The sequence below is a fragment of the Carassius carassius genome, chromosome 1 (assembly GCF_963082965.1).
Source record: "Carassius carassius chromosome 1, fCarCar2.1, whole genome shotgun sequence".
NCBI classification, from domain to species: domain Eukaryota; kingdom Metazoa; phylum Chordata; class Actinopteri; order Cypriniformes; family Cyprinidae; genus Carassius; species Carassius carassius.
The window spans coordinates 20,292,592-20,312,525 of record NC_081755.1 but is presented as its reverse complement, the minus strand read 5'-3'; the positions used below and the strand labels follow the sequence as shown (position 1 = coordinate 20,312,525).

The window sequence follows — 19,934 nt, the reverse complement described above, 5'->3', positions numbered from 1 at the left end:
GCAGCGCAGCTGCAGCTTTCTCTCATTTTTGGGGTGTTTTGTGCAGTTGGGGCGGTGCTCACGTCACGGTTTCGGCGATTCCACACAGAACATAAATACAAAATGAAAAACCTATGACATCCAAGTGGAAAGGTTCGACATCTGTATTTATTTTATTGTTTTACAATTGTTTTGTTTTCTTTAGGAATTCATTACAAATACCGCCCAACTAGCCATCTTTGTGTCGTTGAATTACCGCCGAGTTTGAAACGACAGAGGAATTGTTGTCTTTGCAAGCCATGCATGGCACTACCAAAGGTGAGGATTTGTTTGAGAAAGTTGTTTTGGCAATGAACAAATTTGAATTACCATTTGAAAAGTTAAGTGGCCTTGCCAGAGATGGAGCTCCTGCCATGCTTGGCCCGCAAAAGGGACTAACTGCATTGGTCAAAAAAGAAATGAGTCGTCTCAGGCTTGATCCAAGTGATTTAGTTGTATGCCACTGTATCATATATCAAGAGAGTCTTTGTGCACATTCCCTGAAGCTTCACAGTGTAATGACAACTGTCGTTTCCACTATAAACTTCATCAAAAGCAGAGGGCTAAACAGCCGCCAATTCAAAGAGTTACTGAGTGATCTCGATTCTGAGTATGGAGATCTGGTTTACCATTGTGAGGTGCGATGGCTGAGTCGTGCAGATATGCTCGCACGCTTTTACAATCTGAGGGAAGAAGTAAAACAATTCATGGAGATTAAGGGAAAACCTGTTGTGGAACTCAGTAGCCGCATTTCCACTGTCGGGCCAACGTCATGCAACCTCATCATTTCACCAACAAAGAGAAGTTAGCTATCAGAAAACTAATAAGAAATAAATCACTGGAACATGCGCGATCACACAGGAACATGATAAAAGCGTCCGTTTGTTTGCATGCTTTGTTAAATATTCAAACTCAAAAGCATCAATGTTTTAACTATAGAATAAGTGATACATTGATCATAATGATTTAATTTATCAGGACTCAAAATTAATCACACATAAATACACCAGCACAGTACCACAGCACAAGATGGCCGCTAACCCAGCGCCAATGCCCAAGATGGCCACTGGTCCAGAGCCACAGCACAAGATGGCCGCCAGTCCAGCGCCACAGCACAAGAAGGCTGTCAGCCCAGAGCCACAGCACAAGATGGCCGCCAACCCAGCACCGCTGCACAGTATGACAGTCACAACTGACCCTCTGGAGTCGAGTCAGGTTCCAGTGAACTCTCCGGAGTCGAGTCAGGTTCCAGTGGACTCTCCGGAGTCGAGTCAGGTTCCAGTGGACTCTCCAGAGTCGAGTCAGGCTCCAGTGGACTCTCCAGAGTCAAGTCAGGCTCCAGTGGACTCTGCAGAGTCGAGTCAGGCTCCAGTGGACTCTCCAGAGTCGAGTCAGGCTCCAGTGGACTCTCCAGAGTCGAATCAGGCTCCAGTTAACCCTTTCAGAGTCGAGTCAGGCTCCAGTTAACCCTTTCAGAGTCGAGTCAGGCTCCAGTTAACCCTTTCAGAGTCGATTCAGGCTCCATTTGACCCTCCAGAGTCGAGTCAGGCTCCAGTTGACCCTCCAGAGTCGAGTCAGGCTCCAGTTGACCCTCCAGAGTCGAGTCAGGCTCCAGTTGACCCTCCAGAGTCGAGTCAGGTTCCAGTTGACCATCCAGAGTCGAGTCAGGTTCCAGTTGACCCTCCAGAGTCGAGTCAGATTCCAGTTGACCCTCCAGAGTCGAGTCAGGTTCCAGTTGACCCTCCAGAGTTGAGTCAGGTCACAGTGAACTCTTCAGAGTCAGGGCTAGTCACCGCTGATTCTCCAGAGCCAGGGCTAGTCACCGCTGACCCTCCAGAGCCAGGGCTAGTCACCGCTGACCCTCCAGAGCCAGGGCTAGTCACAGATGACCTTCCAGAGCCAGGGCTAGTCACCGATGACCTTCCAGAGTCAGGCCAGCACCGATCTTCTGGAGTCCAGTAAGAACACCAGGGGATTACCAGAGCTTTGTCGTTCCGCTGGTCCGGCCGCATAGACGTCTGATCCGCCCTGGAGGGCTTCTGCCTTGACCACACGGCTGTGGTGGTCGTCTGCTCCTTCCTGGGGGACTCCGGCCTCAACCACAGGGGTGTGGTGGTCTTCTGCTCCGCCCTGGGGGAATCCGGCATCGACCACACGGCTGTGGTGGTCGTCTGCTCCGCCCTGGGGGACTCCGGCCTCAACCACAGGGTTGTGGTGGTCTTCTGCTCCGCCCTGGGGGAATCCGGCATCGACCACACGGCTGTGGTGGTCGTCTGCTCCGCCCTGGGGGACTCCGGCCTCAACCACAGGGGTGTGGTGGTCTTCTGCTCCGCCCTGGGGGAATCCTGCATCGACCAAACGGCTGTGGTGGTCTTCTGCTCCAAACTGGGGGAATCCGGCATCGACCACAAGGACGTGGTGGTCTGCTCCGCCCTGGGAGGCTTCCGCCCGGACCACACGGTTGTGGTGGTCTTCCGCTCCGCCCTGGGGGAATCTGGCATCGACCACGAGGACGTGGTGGTCTTCTGCTCCACCCTGGGGGGCTTCCGCTCTGACCACACGGTTGTGGTGGTCTTCTGCTCCGCCCTGGGGGACTCCAGTCTCCACCACACAGACATGGTGGTCTTCTGCTCCGCCCTGGGGGGGCTTCATGTTGTTGTTTGTTTTTTGTTTTGTGTATTCACTCCTGTCCCTGTTCCCCTCTGTTAGTCTGGCCCTCCGTCCCTCCCCCTAAACCTCCTCCGGTCCTCCTCCCTCCTGGTCTCCCTGTTTGTGTTTACATTCTCATGCCTGTTCCCCATGTTTTTCTTTTCTGGCCCTCCGTCCCTCCCCCTGAGCCTCCACCTGTCCGCCTCCCTCCTGGTCTCTGTTTTGTGTCTGTCGTGGAGCGTCTGGGAGAGGGAGGGTACTGTCACAGTGTCTAGGTTGTGTTCCCTGGGTTTCAACTAGGTGTCCTCCTTTCCCAAGGTGTCTGGCACTTTAATTACTGTCTGTTCCCTTATTTGGTCACCTTCCTCCTTGTTTGAGTTAATTGATTGTTCCCCACCTGTCTCCAGTTCCCTCATTACCCTCTTTGTATTTATACCCGGTCTGTCTGAGTATGTGTCACGGAGTCCTTGTCTAATGTTATCCGTAGTCTCGATCTTCCCTTGTGTTCTGTCTGTTTCTCGTTGTTTGGATACTTTGGTTTTGACCCTGCCTGGACTGTTTACCCCTTTGGATTTTGCCTTTTAATAAAATCTCATACCTGCATTTGGATCTCTCCTCGTTTCCTGTATCACCGTACGTGACAGTTGATGGCGCAGTGGATAAGACACATGCCTTTGGTGTGAGAGACCCGGGTTTGAATCCACTGTGAGACACCAATGTGTCCCTGAGCAAGACACTTAACCCCTAGTTGCTCCAGAGGCATGTGACCTCTGACATATATAGCAATTGTAAGTTGCTTTGGATAAAAGCTTCAGCTAAATGAATAATGTAATAATGTAATGTAATGTGTTCATAAACTGACAGTCACCACTAATCAGTATTATAAGAACCATATCTTGTTTTAAATATTGTTTAATGAATAAAAATAATCAAAAATAATCTGAGCACATAAACTGTAAAATTAAATAAAATTAAATCTGTCCATTTCGGGGTACCCACATTTTACATTTCATCAGCACCAAATAAAACTTACTTCAACATAAAGTATGGTTAATAAAATGTGACATTTATTCACAAAGATGCGTTCTGTGTTCTCGCCTCATTCAGAGTCTGTTCTTCATGATCTTTGAATTGAGAAACCGTCTTAACATAAAGTCTAGCACAGAAAGATGAGCTCTCACTGCGCTCAGTTAGATCTAGGCTACATCGATTTTGAAATGCGTCACAACAAATCCCTAAAATATCTGTTAAAGTGATAAAGCTGATAACTGAACTTATCATGAACGGTGATATCTGAAGTGAAGTATTTTAATTCTTCCTTTTGCGCATTAACGCCACCTACTGTGAACTCGATCAAGAGCTTCTCCTCATCCTCCTCCTCTCAATGAAAATCAATGCTACAGCCAGCCCTGCATGTTCAGCTCCTCTGGATTAAAAACAAACACACAAACAAAAAAATAGTAGCCCTTTATATACACACACACACACACACACACACACACACAGACACACACACACACACAGGGGTGTGACGATAACCGCAACACCGCATTAATGAGATGCCTACCGCGGTGTGAGGTCATCACCGCACATGATTTTTTTTTTTTTTTTTTTTGCTGAAACTTACAGGACTGCATATGGTGTGTGATATGAACTATAAATACATTCATCTTTGCTAATAATTTACTTTTTCCGCGAGTCCTATGTTCAAGGGCTTCTGGGGAAAAAGCCTGCATCCTGCGCAAGGGAGGGACAGTCCATTAAACATATGGGGGATTTTTTTGTGTGTGTGTCTGATTTTTAATTAACTGCTAGCCATGTTTCAGTACTTGTAATGTTTACAGATAATGTTAAATTAAATACACACAAACACGGGCATAAAAGACAATAGCGTAACTTAAACAGTTGGAGTTAGTTAGATTTTAATTGCAAGTAGGTAATTAACTACCGGTAGCTATCACTTCATATGGTATAGGCAATAACCGTTGACAGCGCTAGCTGACATTATTAAAAAAATGGCCACGAATTTAGTGTCTAAACCCAATACTGTGTCGCCTATTTGGGCACACTTTGGCTTTGAGTCAGATGAAAAGGAAGAGCCGGTGAATTTGGACAAGGCAGTATGCCGTATTTGTCGCACAAAAGTATCCGTCTCGCGAGGAACTACAACTAATTTAAGATCACATCTGAGAATTAACCATCCTGTGGCGTTTGCCGGACTTGGGAGCACCAGCAGCACACCAACCTTAGCTACAACCTCAGGCCAGCAGCGACAGTTGGGAGTCTCCGAGGCCTTTGCGAGAGGTGCGAAGTACCAAAGAGGCAGTAATCAGTGGCGAGCGCATAATGATAGCGTGACTCGTGACCTGGTTGAAGAAATGGTGCCATTCCGTACCGTTGAGAAGCCAGCGTTCAAAGCCATGCTACATACATTTGATAAGCAATATGTACTTCCTGACCGAAAGTACTTTTCTCAAACAGCGATCCCTGAAAAGTATCTGTCAGTGAAGGACGGCATAATACAGGACTTAAAATACGTTGATTATTTCTCAGTGACAACTGATATGTGGTCAAGCGTAAACATGATGCCATACATGAGCCTGACCATACATTATCTCAGCGCAAACTGGGAACTAAAATCGAAGTGCCTGGAGACTGTGTTCACGCCAGAAAGCCATACGGGTGACAACCTGGCGGAAGCCCTCAGGTCCTCCTTCCAAGAGTGGTCCCTGGACGAGAGGAAACTGGTCTGTATTACAACGGACAATGGAGCAAATATTGTGTCTGCGGTCTGAAAGCTTGGCTGGACATGGCTAAGTTGCTTTGGCCATAATCTACATTTAGCCGTCACCAATTCGATGAAGTCAGAAAAGGACCGCACTGCCCGAGCCATGGGTGTCTGCAGAAATTTGGTGACGGCTTTCTCCCAGAGCTGGCAGAAGAAGAAAAAGCTCCAGAGAGAGCAAGTCGAGCACAACCTGCCCCAACACTGCTTAGTTCTGGTGAGTTGTGCTAAACTTCGATTCTACTTTCTTTAAAGGTTGTTTTTCAGGTAACAGTCCGTGGATATAAACGCACTCGTCCAAACGCAACATGTTGAAACTTTGAACAATTTATTCTACATAATAAAGGGTTGCAAACGGTGACAAAACCTGCTGTATAATTCATATTAAACTCAAAAGATATATAAAAAAAGTAATCTATAAATAAATTTTAATTCATATTATTGTTAATATGTTTATGATGTAATAATTATAATTTTTCAAAGCGAATACAAAACGATATAGAAAAAAAAGTTATATAAATAAATGTTATTTCATATTATTGTTAATGTTTATAATAATTCTAATTTTTCAAAGCGAATATGAAACGATATCGAAAAAAGTTATATAAATAAATTTTATTTCATATTATTGTTAATGTTTATAATAATTATAATTTTTCAAAGCGAATATGAAACGATATCGAAAAAAGTTATATAAATAAATGTTATTTCATATTATTGTTAATATGTTTATGATGTAATAATTACACATTATCAAAGCGAATACAAAACGAAATAAGGAAATATAAAATAGCCTACTGTAAATAACTGGGCAAAACTTATGGAAACGCCAATCAATGCTCTGAATGTGAGCACGATTTAGGCTACTAATTCGTTCCCTCGATTTATAAATAATGCGCACAATTTACTATTTCGTTCCCTCGATTTGCAAAATCGTGGGACGATTTACATTGTTCTTTCGACATGCTAAACGTAGCCTACGATTTAGCCTATTTTTTTCCTGCATGTAATGTGCGGGGCTCCGTACGATAAAACAGATGTCAAAAATAGCCTACACATTAAATAAAAAATAAAGAAATGGAAAATAAGGATAATAGCATCATATATAGGACTATAGGGCATAGGCTACAAAATACAGATTGATGTGAACATTGCACTTGTCGGGAAAAGGAGACAGTGGCACGGTGTATAAAAAATATATATTTTATTGCACAGGACAAAAAACATAGCCTAATTGGGGATTACAATTGTGTTTTAAATGTTTTCACAGGATTGTCCTACCAGGTGGGGCACTAAGCAGAAAATGGTTGCGCGCGTTCTTGAGCAAGTCCCAGCCATTAGGCGGGTTTTGATGGATGACCGGCGCAGCCAACATTTGATACCGACGTGGCAGGACATCGAAGTCCTCGAATCCATTAATGCAGCGCTGAAGAAGGTTGCAGATTTTACAGATGCGCTGTCTTCCGAGAAGACCGTTACAGCGTCCTCTGTTAAACCAGTCCTACAGTTATTAACTGAGGATCTTTTGCTCCCAACCGATGACGATACGGAGTTGACGCGCAACCTGAAAAAAAAATGGTTGGAGTCTTGAAAGACAAATATAGTGCACCTGCCACACAGCAACTATTGGCAAAGGCCTCATTCATTGACCCAAGACACAAGGACATCAACCCAACGCGATGACGTTAAAGATGCGCTCCTGGAGGAGATGCTGGCAGTGCCCGAAGAACGGCGTGATATCGGGGATGGAGAAGCTGCAATGAGTGCCGCTGCGGCTGGAGAGGGAGAAGGAGAAAGTGCGCCATTTTCTCCTCCTCCAAAAAAAAAAAGAATCTTGCGGACCTGCTTGGAATGAGAAGACCACAATCCTCCAATCCGGTTCCAAAAAGAATCCGTGCAGACACTGAAGTCACAAGGTATTTGCAGGAGGAAGCACTCGATCTGAACTCTGATCCGCTTGCCTGGTGGCGGGATAATCAGGCTCGATTCCCTCTTCTGTCAAAAGTGGCAAGAAAATATATGTCTATATGCGCTACGAGCACTCCATCGGAGCGTGTATTCAGTGCGGCTGGCAACATCGTCACCCCGTTAAGATCCTCGCTGAAACCTGACAAGGTTAACATGTTGGTTTTCCTGTCACGCAACATGAAGACGGAAAAATAAAAGCAGCAGCACGATTCACTTAAACGGCCCAACAGACAAACGCTTGTTCACTTTTTGTTTTGTTATTTTGCACTTTAAAAAAGGTTGTTCATGTTTAGCCTATATAGTTAACTATTAATATTTAGCTACAATTTAATATAAATTTTAATTTGTTTATTAGTTTATAATAGAATACTGCTTTATTAATTATTAAGAAGAAAGTTTAACTTTAGCCTAATCATTAGTTAATTATTAATATTTACCATTTAGTATAACTGTAACTGTTATTTGTTTATTTGTTAATAAAGAATACTGCGTTGTAATTATTCATTTCCATATTATTCATTTCCATTACAAGCTGCATGCGTTCTTGAGTGTGTGACGCAACCGCCGGGGGATTTTGTGTGTTTGTGTGTGTGAGGGGGGGCGGGGGCGGTTAACCGCCAAATCGCGAGTCTATTTGCTTCATCACCGCGGTAAGAAAAAATCCCATACCGTCACAGCCCTACACACACACACACACACACACACACACATATGCTCACCCTTCTCTGCTGTAAAGTACATCATTCTTGCAGAATCTGTACGTCTAAGCACTGTCTAGAGTCTGACTATTGTGCTTCAATTAGAGCATAACTAAAATCCGAACACACTACACGTCCTTCAATCATGCCTCGCTTATCCATCTTAATTCCATTATTAATGCTATTAACACCACTGAAAATACTGATAACTAATTTAAAATCATTAACTTTCTAGATATTAACATGTTGGGAATAACATCTGCTACCTCTACTTGTTTATTATCTGGACTTGTGTTTTATGTCCACAATTTAACCACAGGTATTCCCTTACCTGGATTTCCTGGAGTTTCCTCTATTTTCCTATGCTCCAGCATTCTTAAATCAACTGAAGGCTGTGGTAAAATCCACAAAGTGACTGCTGGCACTGCTACTTTTGGAGTAATACTTAACTCTTTAATAGCCAACTCCTTAACTAAACCTCCAACCACCCATCCAAACCTATTACATTCCCCTTTTCCATACTCCCAACACTGCTCTAGTACCCTTAAAGTAGGATGTGATTTGTCCGATCACTTGAATTCACCCCAATTTATCTAGATGAGTTTTTGCTGCAGATCCATATACTATGATTCTACTATGATTCTATAGTCCATTTTTGATCCATTCTATCCCAGACAAACATCTCATTATATTCAACATTTCTATTCCATCTTCTCAATATCTGAGAATTTAACCCCCACTTAAATGACCAACTTCTTTTAATGCTTTTTTCCTTTGAACCACAGAGCTCCATCATCTGCAAACAAAGATCTGCAAATATTTTTTTATCCACCCTCATAAACAAATAATTCATCATAATAACAGAAAGAAATTGTCTTATAACACACCCCTGAGGAATGCCATTCTCTATCATACCTTTTGATGATATGCACCAACTCTCACCTTAATTGATCTTTCTTCCAGAAATCCTTTAATCCAATTATACATTCTCCCTCCTATCCACATGTTTTCTTCTTCAGCAGCAACCCTTCTCTCCATACCATATCATATATGCTTTTTCAAAGTTAAAGAATAATCTCTTTATTAAACAACACTTTTCTAATGTCTGACTCCAAGCATATTACTGAGTCCTCTGTTCCTTCCCTATTTTCTCTTTCCATCTCTTAGGTGAAACCCTTGGATCCAAATCTTGTTTAATAAAATCCAATACTACAGCAAAAGCCTCTCCACTAAGATGTTTTATCTTACCATAGCATAGCTCACCCCGTCTTGTCCAGCTGCTGATTCTTTCACTCTTTTTAATGCTGTCTTAAATTCAGTCATTTCAAATGGAACACACTATCCTTAACTTTGCTTCTGTCTTTTACTGCCAGTTTTATATTGAACATCTCTTAATCTTTTTCTCTCTTCACACAAGTTTCTAGAAGAGTTGACTTTTATAAACTCCTCTGGAAATATTATTGTCTTCTCTTCATCTGTTGCTAACTCTTCTCCTCTTCTAAGAACAGATAATTCAAATCGCTTACTTATTCCTTTCATGTTTTTCTAAACAGGTTTCTTAAATGCTTTCCTTTTATTTCTTATAGCTTCATTGCAATCTTCATCCCACCACGGACACATTTTAAAATGCATAACAACAACTCCCTACAGTGTACAATAATACATGATATTAGAAGCTGATAACTGAACTTACCGTGAACTGTGATATCGGAAGTTAAGTATTTTAAGTCTTCAAAATGTGCATGTACTTTCAAGTTTACTTTCGGTTATAACGCTCTTCTTTTCTTTTAAAGGCGGTTACAAACCCATTTATAAAGGTGCATTTCCGCCTCCTACTGGACTGGAGTGTGGAGCATGACGGATATTAATGACAACCTTAAACAAACTGATAATTATGCTATATACTATTCTAAACCTATTGCTTTCAAATAACGTATAACTGCATAATATACTTTATACTGTGCTGGAGCATTCTTTAGTATTGTCTTAATTGTTATATTTTTGATATTCAAAATAATTAATTCTTCTATTAATCTTGTTCTTTCTCATTCATTTGCTTCACAGTTTAATAGTATATGTTCCACAGTCTCTGGTATACCACATTTATTGCAATTACCTGATTCATGTTTACCAATAATAAATAGTGATTGATTAAGAGCTGTGTGACCAGTACAGAGTCTAGATATTATTGTGTCCTCCTTCCGACTTCCAAAGTTTTTCCTACCATTTTCAACTTGTTTCTGAATGTTGTGTAGAAGACGACCCTTGACCTTTCCATCCATCTTTTGCCATTTCCTAATCATAGCTCCTCTAATTATTCCTTTCATCTCTGCTTCACTAAGTGACCTGTTTACATGTATATTGGTTTGTTTTAGTGCATTCTTGAACATACGATCAGCTTCCACATTTCCCTCTATCCCAACATGTGCAGGTACCCATAACATTATATACTTAATCTTTATTGGTGAATTTAATTTTTATCATATAATAGGTCTTGTCTAGATGTAGACTTGCCACTTAATAAACACGTGAATATGAGTCTGAGCAAATAACTGTAAATAATTCTTAATGGCTGTATTTCCTTGACCTAGTTAAAAGGGGTCAGAACGGCTCATTTCTGCTGAGTTAACTGATTGATGATTTCTAGTCCTTTTACCAAGTTGAAATTTGTCGGGGTTTTCTGAACTCTGTGTAACCAAAGTCAAAAAGTCAAAAGAATAAATCCTTAAAAGATTATTTTTTTATAAGAAATTTCCAGTCATGTATTGAAATAAAAGTTTCAATTCATACTGAGCGACATCCTCTAGTATGCCATCCATTATATCAAAGGAATAAATGGAACAAATATGAAAATACTGTAAAGTGCCGAACGAAGAGTCTCTTTTAACCTCATATACAGAGTTCAACTGTGATCTGACTGAATGTCCCTGCAGTGCATCTCAAAGCTGGCTTTATCACGCACCACTACCCTTGGGTCATCCTCACTATAAACATTCTGGGCATCAGATTTTTTCAGTTAGATACAAGTGACAAAAGTAATTACTGTTAAAAAACTCAGTAAAAACCAAGAAGAGCATGCATTGCCAAGTTATCTCCTCCAACCTGACAAACTGAACCATAAACCTTTTCAGAAGAAATTGGCAAATAAATCCCCTCATTCTCAAGAATTTTTAACATAATTTATCAAAGGAGCTAAAATGGCATAAAAAATTTTTTTTTTAACATCTTGAGAGAGAAAGAGATAAATTAAGTCGATGTTCAGTACAGCAGAGTTGAACTTCAGTAGAAGATTTTTTAGAGTAAAAGAAAGAGAGCCAGTTAAACCCTTCAAGATCACATATAATCAATGAAACTGTGGGACAAGAAGCACCACTTCCCTGCAGCTTCACAACAACTGAAGCACACATGTCCTTTGAATCCTCTTTAGAAAGAACTTTATCACATTCAACACAATCATCATCTAAACGAGGTTCCTCATCTGAGAGTTCAGACTGTACTGTATCTGACTGGCTACAAAGTGGGACATATAACAAGGAACATGAACTTTTTCCAAATGTTTTCTAAACCCAGAGTATGTGGAAAACTGCTGTTGTTGACTGCAAACAAGTCTACACTTATAAGTGGGATAGAAGCCATGTTCACACTTCAAATGTGAAATCAGTGAATGGGCATCGGCACACAACCCTTCACATCTAAAGCAGAGCAACATTTTTTCAAGATTTTAGCTCAGGTGCTAGTATTCAGCAGTTTAGCTCACAGTTCTTTCACTCTTGGTGACTCTTTTATTTTTCCAACAACTATGTTATAAACCATGGTCTGCATGGAAGTGTAAAAGTTGCTGAGAGCATTGTTAAAAATGTAGTGTACTTTGAAGAGCTCATCCAAAGCACCCAGAGAACCAGCCGTCTGACAAGAGATAAGCTTGTTATCCAGAGCAATGCAATAGCTGTCAATCACATCTTGACTCCTCCCCATTGCTAGAAGATATGGTTGATGACTTCGGCTTTTAGCCAGGTGCTCATCAAGCAGCATGACTATAAAGGTGAAAAACAAACAAGTTATCCTTCCAATTTTAGTCTTTTAAAACATTTTACAGGTAACTAAATACACCTAAAAAATTAAACACTTGGTAATCTTATAATCATATTTTTCAGACTATACATTGTTTGTCTTTTGAAACAAACTACAACATATATTCCAAAGCATTGTTGTTTAGCCAGTGTTGTCCAGTGCAACCCTGAACACTCAAAATAGAGTACACAAATTCATACCCTCTCAAAAAAAATAAAATTAAAAAAACCTTCCGCTTTTCTGACGGTTGGCAAACTTTACACAATATGACCCTGGTACATTAATCAATGGTTTCTGTAGTCAATGCAAGAAAAACACTTATAATTCTTAACTAGTATTTTTCTTACTCATAACTACTGATAATTTTTAAAGTTTGGTTACCTGAAGAAAGTATTGATTAAATTACAAGATTTAAAATGATTGCAAATAAAAAAAAGAATAATAAAAAAAACCTCACCTTATGAAACACCACAAGTTTCTCAATTGCACCAGAGGGACTTATTTTTGCAGCAATCTTTCGCCCAGCAGATGGCGAAGAAGGTGAACCAGTAAAAGCAGAGTTGATAAATCACTGTCCCAGTCTGTGGCAAAATAAAAACAGCTACAACAAATAAGGAACATTATACTCTAGAGTGGAATGGGACAAAAAGCATGACTGTAATCAGATTAATTGACTATTTTTGCCTACTTGAATCTGTGGCATTCTCAGGGGCTTTCTCAGCTGACATCAGACATCAACATCCCCCTATTAAATCATCTATATTAAATCAGAGGCTGGACAGCTAGCCATGGCCCGGGACTGGAAGATGCTTGTCGATATTGGGCAGCAACTAATCTTTCCAGCTGAGATTGCAGTCACCACCCTTAGGCCAGACTTGGTTCTCTGGTCCCCTTCATTGAAGTCTGTTTACATCACTGAGCTCACAGTCCCATGGGAGAATTCAACGGATGAGGCCTATGAACGCAAGAAACTGCGCTATACAGAACTAGCAGCAGACGCTCAACAAAGGGGATGGAAAGCGAAAGTCTATCCGGTTGAAGTGGGTTGCAGAGGTTTTGTGGCTTCATCTACCATCAGACTGCTGAAAGACCTTGGCATCCATGGACAGGCTCTGCGACAGACAATTAGATCCGTCTCTGAAGCGGCCAAAAGAAGCAGCCAGTGGATATGGATTAAGAGAAAGGATCCTTGTTGGGCTCATAGAGCATCAACATGACCCACTCACTTATCGACCCACTCACTAATCCCCCCACCCTATAACCCACTTGAGAACCCAGGGCACAACCCTCCATGAGGAGGGTGAACAAGGTATGCGGTCAGCTCTAGGCTTGACTCAGGGAAGAGGACGCCTCCTGCCTTGCATAGTCCCGTGGGCTGTGCCATGTAAACAACCAGATTTTCATGATTGGGCATGGGACACAAGCTCAGGTTTGATCACCCTGTAGCTGGCCACCTTTGATGAGGGTGTCTAGTGTTGAAAGGCCGAAACACCCCCTGATTCAAAGGTACATTACTGATGATGTGTCCTGAAATTTACATCTTTCCCATGACTGAGGTACAGCTCCCACGCCACTCTCAACATCAAGGCAAACCATGTGCATACCATCCATTGGCACAATGGACAGTTTACCATCACGTCCCGTGTTTATGATTCTCTCAGGAGATGTTGCACAGGAGATGTCTTAAGCCTGGTTCACACGGCAGGATAATTAGGCCGATTTTAGCCCCAATTCACCCCTTCCGACAATCTTAAGGTTGCTCCGATTATCGTAAAATAATCTGATCAGATATTCCTGCCATGTGTGGTGTGTTAAGACTGCTCTCCTCTGCTCGGAAGGACGTCGGGACCGCTCCGATCTCAAATCGGGGATATCCAACATGTTGGATTTATTTGGCCCGATTTCTTCTCGTGTGTGGTGTCCCCCGAGGACAAACGATCACGCAGCCTGTGGACTGTGGCGTGTAGCCAATCAGAAAGCGAGGTGACGAGGCGGCGAGGAAGTACCGGGTAACAAAATCAAAAAAGCCGGCGGCATGGCGCACCAGAAAGTCGATGGGCATAACTACATCCACAACTGCAGTCCACCAGAGTACATGGAAACGAATATATGAACGTTTATTTCAACGGTAATTAATCAGTGTAGTACGTAACGACATTTCTATGAGATAAAACAGCAACTCACCTCCATATCATGATGTAGCAAGTATAGTCCATGCTCGCGTTTTCTTGTGGGGGTTTTTTTCGGTTAAAAACAAAGCACAAACTATGGCCACTGCATCATCTTCGTCCGCCATGATTGTTTACTCTGAAGTCACGTTTGATCTCGAGGGATTTTGCGAGATTTCCCGTCTGACCTGGGAATGCTCGGGAGTCAAATCGGTTCGTGTGTGATGTGTTGATTTTGCTGTGTGGCTGCACACCTCACACTGTACGAGCAAAACTGTTAGACCCGTGATTTTTTATCGCCGTGTGTGGGGTCTCTCAGGTTTGGAAAATCGGCCGACAATTTTAAAATCGTCCCGTGTGAACCAGGCTTAAGTCAAGTTTCTTGCTTGAATGTTTTTTGGCTTAATGGTTCCATCCCACCATGGAGGAAGAGCTTGGAGGATGTTTAAATCCAACAGAAGAACAAAATCTTGGTTCACCTTCTAAATATTTATCAGAATTAGACACTTACACATGCACTTAAAGCAACATTGAATCATTTTAAATATTGCTTGCCAATCTTTTGGTGTGTAAAAATATTTGTTGCTGTATCTGCATTGTGAACAAGTTCCTGGCGATAGCGAAATATCGGTCTCGTCTTTTCAAAAATGGTTTCTTCAACTTGTGTATGAGCAAGAAGTGAAATGGCCTCCACAAGAGCATCTCCCTCAAGCTGATGTTCTAAGCTAATGTCTCTCCTGATGTTTGGACCTCCTTGTTCAGAGCTGGGCTTTTTCTTTCATTTAGTGTGACGAGAGTTGTTTATTTGAACGTTTTTTAAACGCCAAGCAAGATAACCACTTGTACTTGCTGCATCATAAAAGTGCTCTTGGAAAAAACAGGAACATTTTACATTCATACATCTAAATCTACAGCAGGAGAAATGAGTCACACAATGTCTTGTGAACTTTAGCGATAAAGATTCCACTTGTCAATCAATTCCTTCAAGTAAAAGCACTTGATAATTTTATGGAAAAAGTCTAACGCATCCCTTCTTGGAAAATGTGTCTTTCCCACATAGCAAATGTCTTCTGGCCCAGATCCGGGCCACACAATGACTTTTCCCTCGGCCCAAGTACCGCAAAGAAAGACGGCCCTGAAGTGGCCCAAAACTGAATTAAAGACTCGGGCCACACATGGGCCATAACTGCCCGAATCTCAGCCAGTTAATCAGCCTTAGCTGGCCCTGGTCTGGGCCAAAACAGGTTTTATTATTGGTGCCATTTCTCAGCCTTAAGTAAACCAGAATCCCCAAATCTGAGACACACCTGAGCCTTATATAGCTCAGACCCAATTGTAATATTTCATATTATCACCTTTTAATATGCTATTTTACTATATACCTATTACTATGATCGCAATTATTCATTTTGTGACATGCTTTAATGTAGACACAAACTATGCCAATAAAGTACATTAAACTGAATAGAAAATCAGAATTAAAACCCACACATCATGTCATGGTTTTTCTATTTATTTGTATAAAGAACAAATCAACCAATAAAGAGTGAGTGTATAAAGTATACTGTCTATAAGAGAAACGTAACAGATAGACACATGTAACTTAATCATAAGAATTTATAACAGATGTGTCAAAGAGCAGTACCACAGTAGTCCAAATGACGATGCATTTCAGTTGCAGTCCACTCTGGCAGAATATAATCGTAGTGTAAGGAGCGGGGCATAATTTAAGTTGTTAAACGCTGAAAATACTATCCTAATATTCTCCCTCAAGGTGCGCGTTTCTCATTCAAAACACACATCACCGGAAACACTGCATGTCGCAATCTCTGACGAAATCGATGAGAGCCAATGAGCGTTTGATATCGCTGCCGTAAAACTTGTTGTAAAACTTCTTAAAGGGTTAGTTCACCCAATTATCAAAATTATGTAATTAATAATTCACCCTCATGTCGTTCCAAACCAGTGAGACCTCCGTTTATCTTCGGAACACAGTCAAGTTCACGAGTCAAGAACTGTTTGCATCGGTTTTTATGGATCACCAATAGTTCTTTCGGACAGTTCGATTCAATAAACCGGTTGAAGAAAACGGTTCACCGGTTCTTTTGTGCTCAACGTAATGGTTTCATTGGAGATGATTGCCCTTGATTCAAGCCTTCGGTTTACCCGCGCTCATAACACTAGCACAGAATCAGTTCAGAATCAGTTCGGTTCAGACGCTCTGTGTGTTGGTCTGCTCCACGCTGAATCACACATGCGCAGTATCATCAGCTCCTCGGTTCACGAATCAGACGCGTCTGACAGAAACGGTACTTGACTCGAGAACGAGTCAGTCTGTTGTTCATTATCTGGCTCGGCTTGGTATTCATCTTCAGTTCTCTCTTCACAGCAGTTCAGTCAGTGTACTGTTTGAGTAAATGAATTACTCTGGGATATTGGTTTGTTTGAACTCAGAGGGAGTGTCAGCCACATTAAAAAAGTTAACAGCTTACATCATTTGTGTATTAATGTGTATTGGAGACGTGAACCGTTTAAAATGATTCAGTTCGATTTGGTGAACTGGTTCAAAAAGATCCGGTTACATCGAATGATTCGTTCGCGAACCGGATATGACAAACTGCTTTGTTTTGAACTCTCTCACAACAGACACGGAAGAGAAGACAATGATGAATAAAGTCATAGTTTTTGCTATTTTTGGACCAAAATGTATTTTCGATGCTTCAAAAATTTTTAACTGACCCTCTGATGTCACATGGACTACTTTGATGATGTTTTTCTTACCTTTCTGGACATGGACAGTATACCGTACACACAGCTTCAATGGAGAGACTGAGAGCTCTCGGACTAAATCTAAAATATCTTAAACTGTGTTCAGAAGATAAACGGAGGTCTCACGGGTTTGGAACGACATGAGGGTGAGTTATTAATGACATAATTTTGATTATTGGGTGATCTAACCCTTTAACGGCACATTTTTAAATAGTTACCATAGGTACAGAGGAAGGAAATACATATCGCCAATGAATGCGGTTTGAATTTAGATCTTTTCCTCACACCAAGCATTACATGGATTCATGATTTAAATAAAAATAAAATACTTTCACCATCATTTTATTTAATGCTTTTGTTTGACAGCATAGCCTACGAATAAAAATGATGTGCCCCCATTCTGTATTATAGATCAGTGTCTGTCCCATAGTAAACCAAATAAATATTACATGATAACGGTTAAATACTCTCTCTCTCTCTCTTTCTCTTTCTTTTCATGTAAGGATTCGAAGATTATTTGTACCAAGAATAATAATATAAAATTTAATAAAATTATACTTAAGTGCAGTTTAATGCACTTGACTTATTTGCTTAATTTTTAAATTATGTTTCAATCTGTTTTGGCTTGCCATTTGAAAGACTACATTTTAACATTACTACACTTCATTAAAATGTATGTATCATTTAACCATTATCATGCAATATTGTATTTATCTCGTTTATCATGTGTCACATAATATGCTGCCAGATCTTAGCCTGATTTGGGCCACATATCACCTGACTGATCTGGGCCACACTCCTCCCATCAATAATCGGCCCTCATGTTGTTTGCCAGATTCCCGCTGTGCTGTCATTGCCACACATGGCCCAGCTCTGGCTGAAAGGGTACATGCCATTGCCGACAGGAGTCCAGCAGTTCCACCTTGAGGCCACATGTGGGCCAAGTCCGTTTGCTATGTGGGCAGTGATGGACACAAAATCACAATTCCAGGGGCACACTGCTCTCTCTGCTTCTGGGTTGGAATCCTCCTTCCAAAAATAAATGTGGATACTGCATACATATGTGTGTCGTGCGTGCCTCTGGGAAATATAAAAACAAAGGAAACAAAGTTTCCTCACTTTAGCAAAGGAAAACCAGTCTCTTCTTTTATTATTTCGAAATCCTCCAACGGTTTTCTTTACAAATCCTTGTTTTGTGCATCATTAAGAATCATGACCAGCATTTGTTTTGTTCTCTCTTCGCGCTCGTCACTGACCACGCAGTGCTGACGAACTACATACAGTATGACAGCTGCCTACTTCTGGCGCCACCATCTGTAGAATTTAGTGGCGCAGGTGCCACTGCTCTTAAATGTTAGCCTGGAGCCATGTAGTCCTTCAAGTTAATTAAGTTAAAAATTAAAAATACCAGTCAATATTGGCTGTTTTCTAACTAGATTGCACTGTAAATAAATTGTAAAATTATTGCTTTTTCTGTTGTATAATCTTACATACACTAAACCAGTAACTAGACAAAAAATAATTAAATTGTCACAGGGAATCGGGTATATTTTTATCCCCGCCGAGACTCAAGACTACGTAATGCTGGCAGCCATCCAGGGTGTGTCTGTACGCTCATGATCTGATAAAGGTGACAGGTAGGTTTAACAAAAATATTCCTACACATTGCTATTTATGTCACATAACAGGTTACAAGAAATTATTATTATTATGGTAATTATTTCCTCATTTTCAGTTCATGAGTTTTGAATTTGCAATTAACATTGATCAAAAGTGATTATTATTTAATATATTGGGCTAACCATATATGTAGCCTACTTATAATAAGCTTTCAGAACATCATAATATCAGAACATATGCCATTAATTGTTGTGTAAAATATATTAAATATATCAGTTCAAGATGATCCATCCATCCTTCGTTCAATGTGTGACTCAAAGTCAATGTGTGACTCAACGGTGAGAATAATTTCCTACACATTAATCTACATATTTATGTACTTTCCCTTCTTAATGTAATGTCGTGGTGTTTTTGATTAACAGGTTCCTAAAATCTCCACTGCTGGAGCAATATAGAGATACGTACATACCCACCTCGGGTGCACTGATGCTTTTGGTAGCTTTACACACTTGTGACCAGGTCAACAAACCTCTAATATATATATTGCTGTGGTCTCTCCACCAGCCTGGTCTTGCTGCCCCCTCTGCTGCTATAGTATTCTCCCAGTTGATGTGCGAGGCTGTTCCAGTGGCCTTCCCTAGCTGTCTCTGTTTACTGTGTTCCTGTTGTGGTATCCCCTGTGCACCTCACAACCCTTTTGAATCTGTTTTGTCAATAAACCCTTGCTTCTCACACTGCAATTGGGTCCTCCTTCCAGATTCCTGAAACTAATATTGGTATGAATGTTTTTGTTAGCTTGTTTTCTTTTAATTAAGACTGGTTTTGTTTATTTTTGGAACTGATTTATCTTAGGCATTGTTAGTCTGAGCTTACGTACCTCAGTTTTTGAATGGAGTTTTACAGTATATATATATATATATATATATATACATACAAAATATCAAAAAATCTTGTAAAAAATTTACATTTCTTGTTATGCAGTATTTACATTTACATTTACAGTTACATTTATTCATTTAGCAGACGCTTTTATCCAAGGCGACTTACAAATGAGGACAGTGGTAGCAATCAAAAACAACAAAAAGAGGCATGATATATAAGTGCTTTAACTAGTCTCAGTTAGGTTAACACAGTACACGTAGCATGGGCTTTTAAATAATATAATAAATAAAAAGAAAACAGATAGAA

The 19,934-nt window shown here is 40.8% G+C and overlaps 2 protein-coding genes across 2 annotated transcripts in view; one reads left to right on the top strand and one right to left on the bottom strand.

The window, feature by feature from the left end:
- The window catches only part of LOC132141097 (NLR family CARD domain-containing protein 3-like), a 68,241-nt gene extending 58,379 nt beyond the window's left edge, over nt 1–9,862 (bottom strand). Inside the window, exon 1 of the mRNA XM_059550331.1 lies at nt 9,812–9,862. The gene's annotated coding sequence lies outside the window, so the exon portion shown is untranslated. The remainder of the gene's footprint in view (nt 1–9,811) is intronic.
- The window catches only part of st6galnac2 (ST6 (alpha-N-acetyl-neuraminyl-2,3-beta-galactosyl-1,3)-N-acetylgalactosaminide alpha-2,6-sialyltransferase 2), a 162,671-nt gene that overhangs the window by 107,694 nt on the left and 35,043 nt on the right, over nt 1–19,934 (top strand). The window lies entirely within an intron of this gene.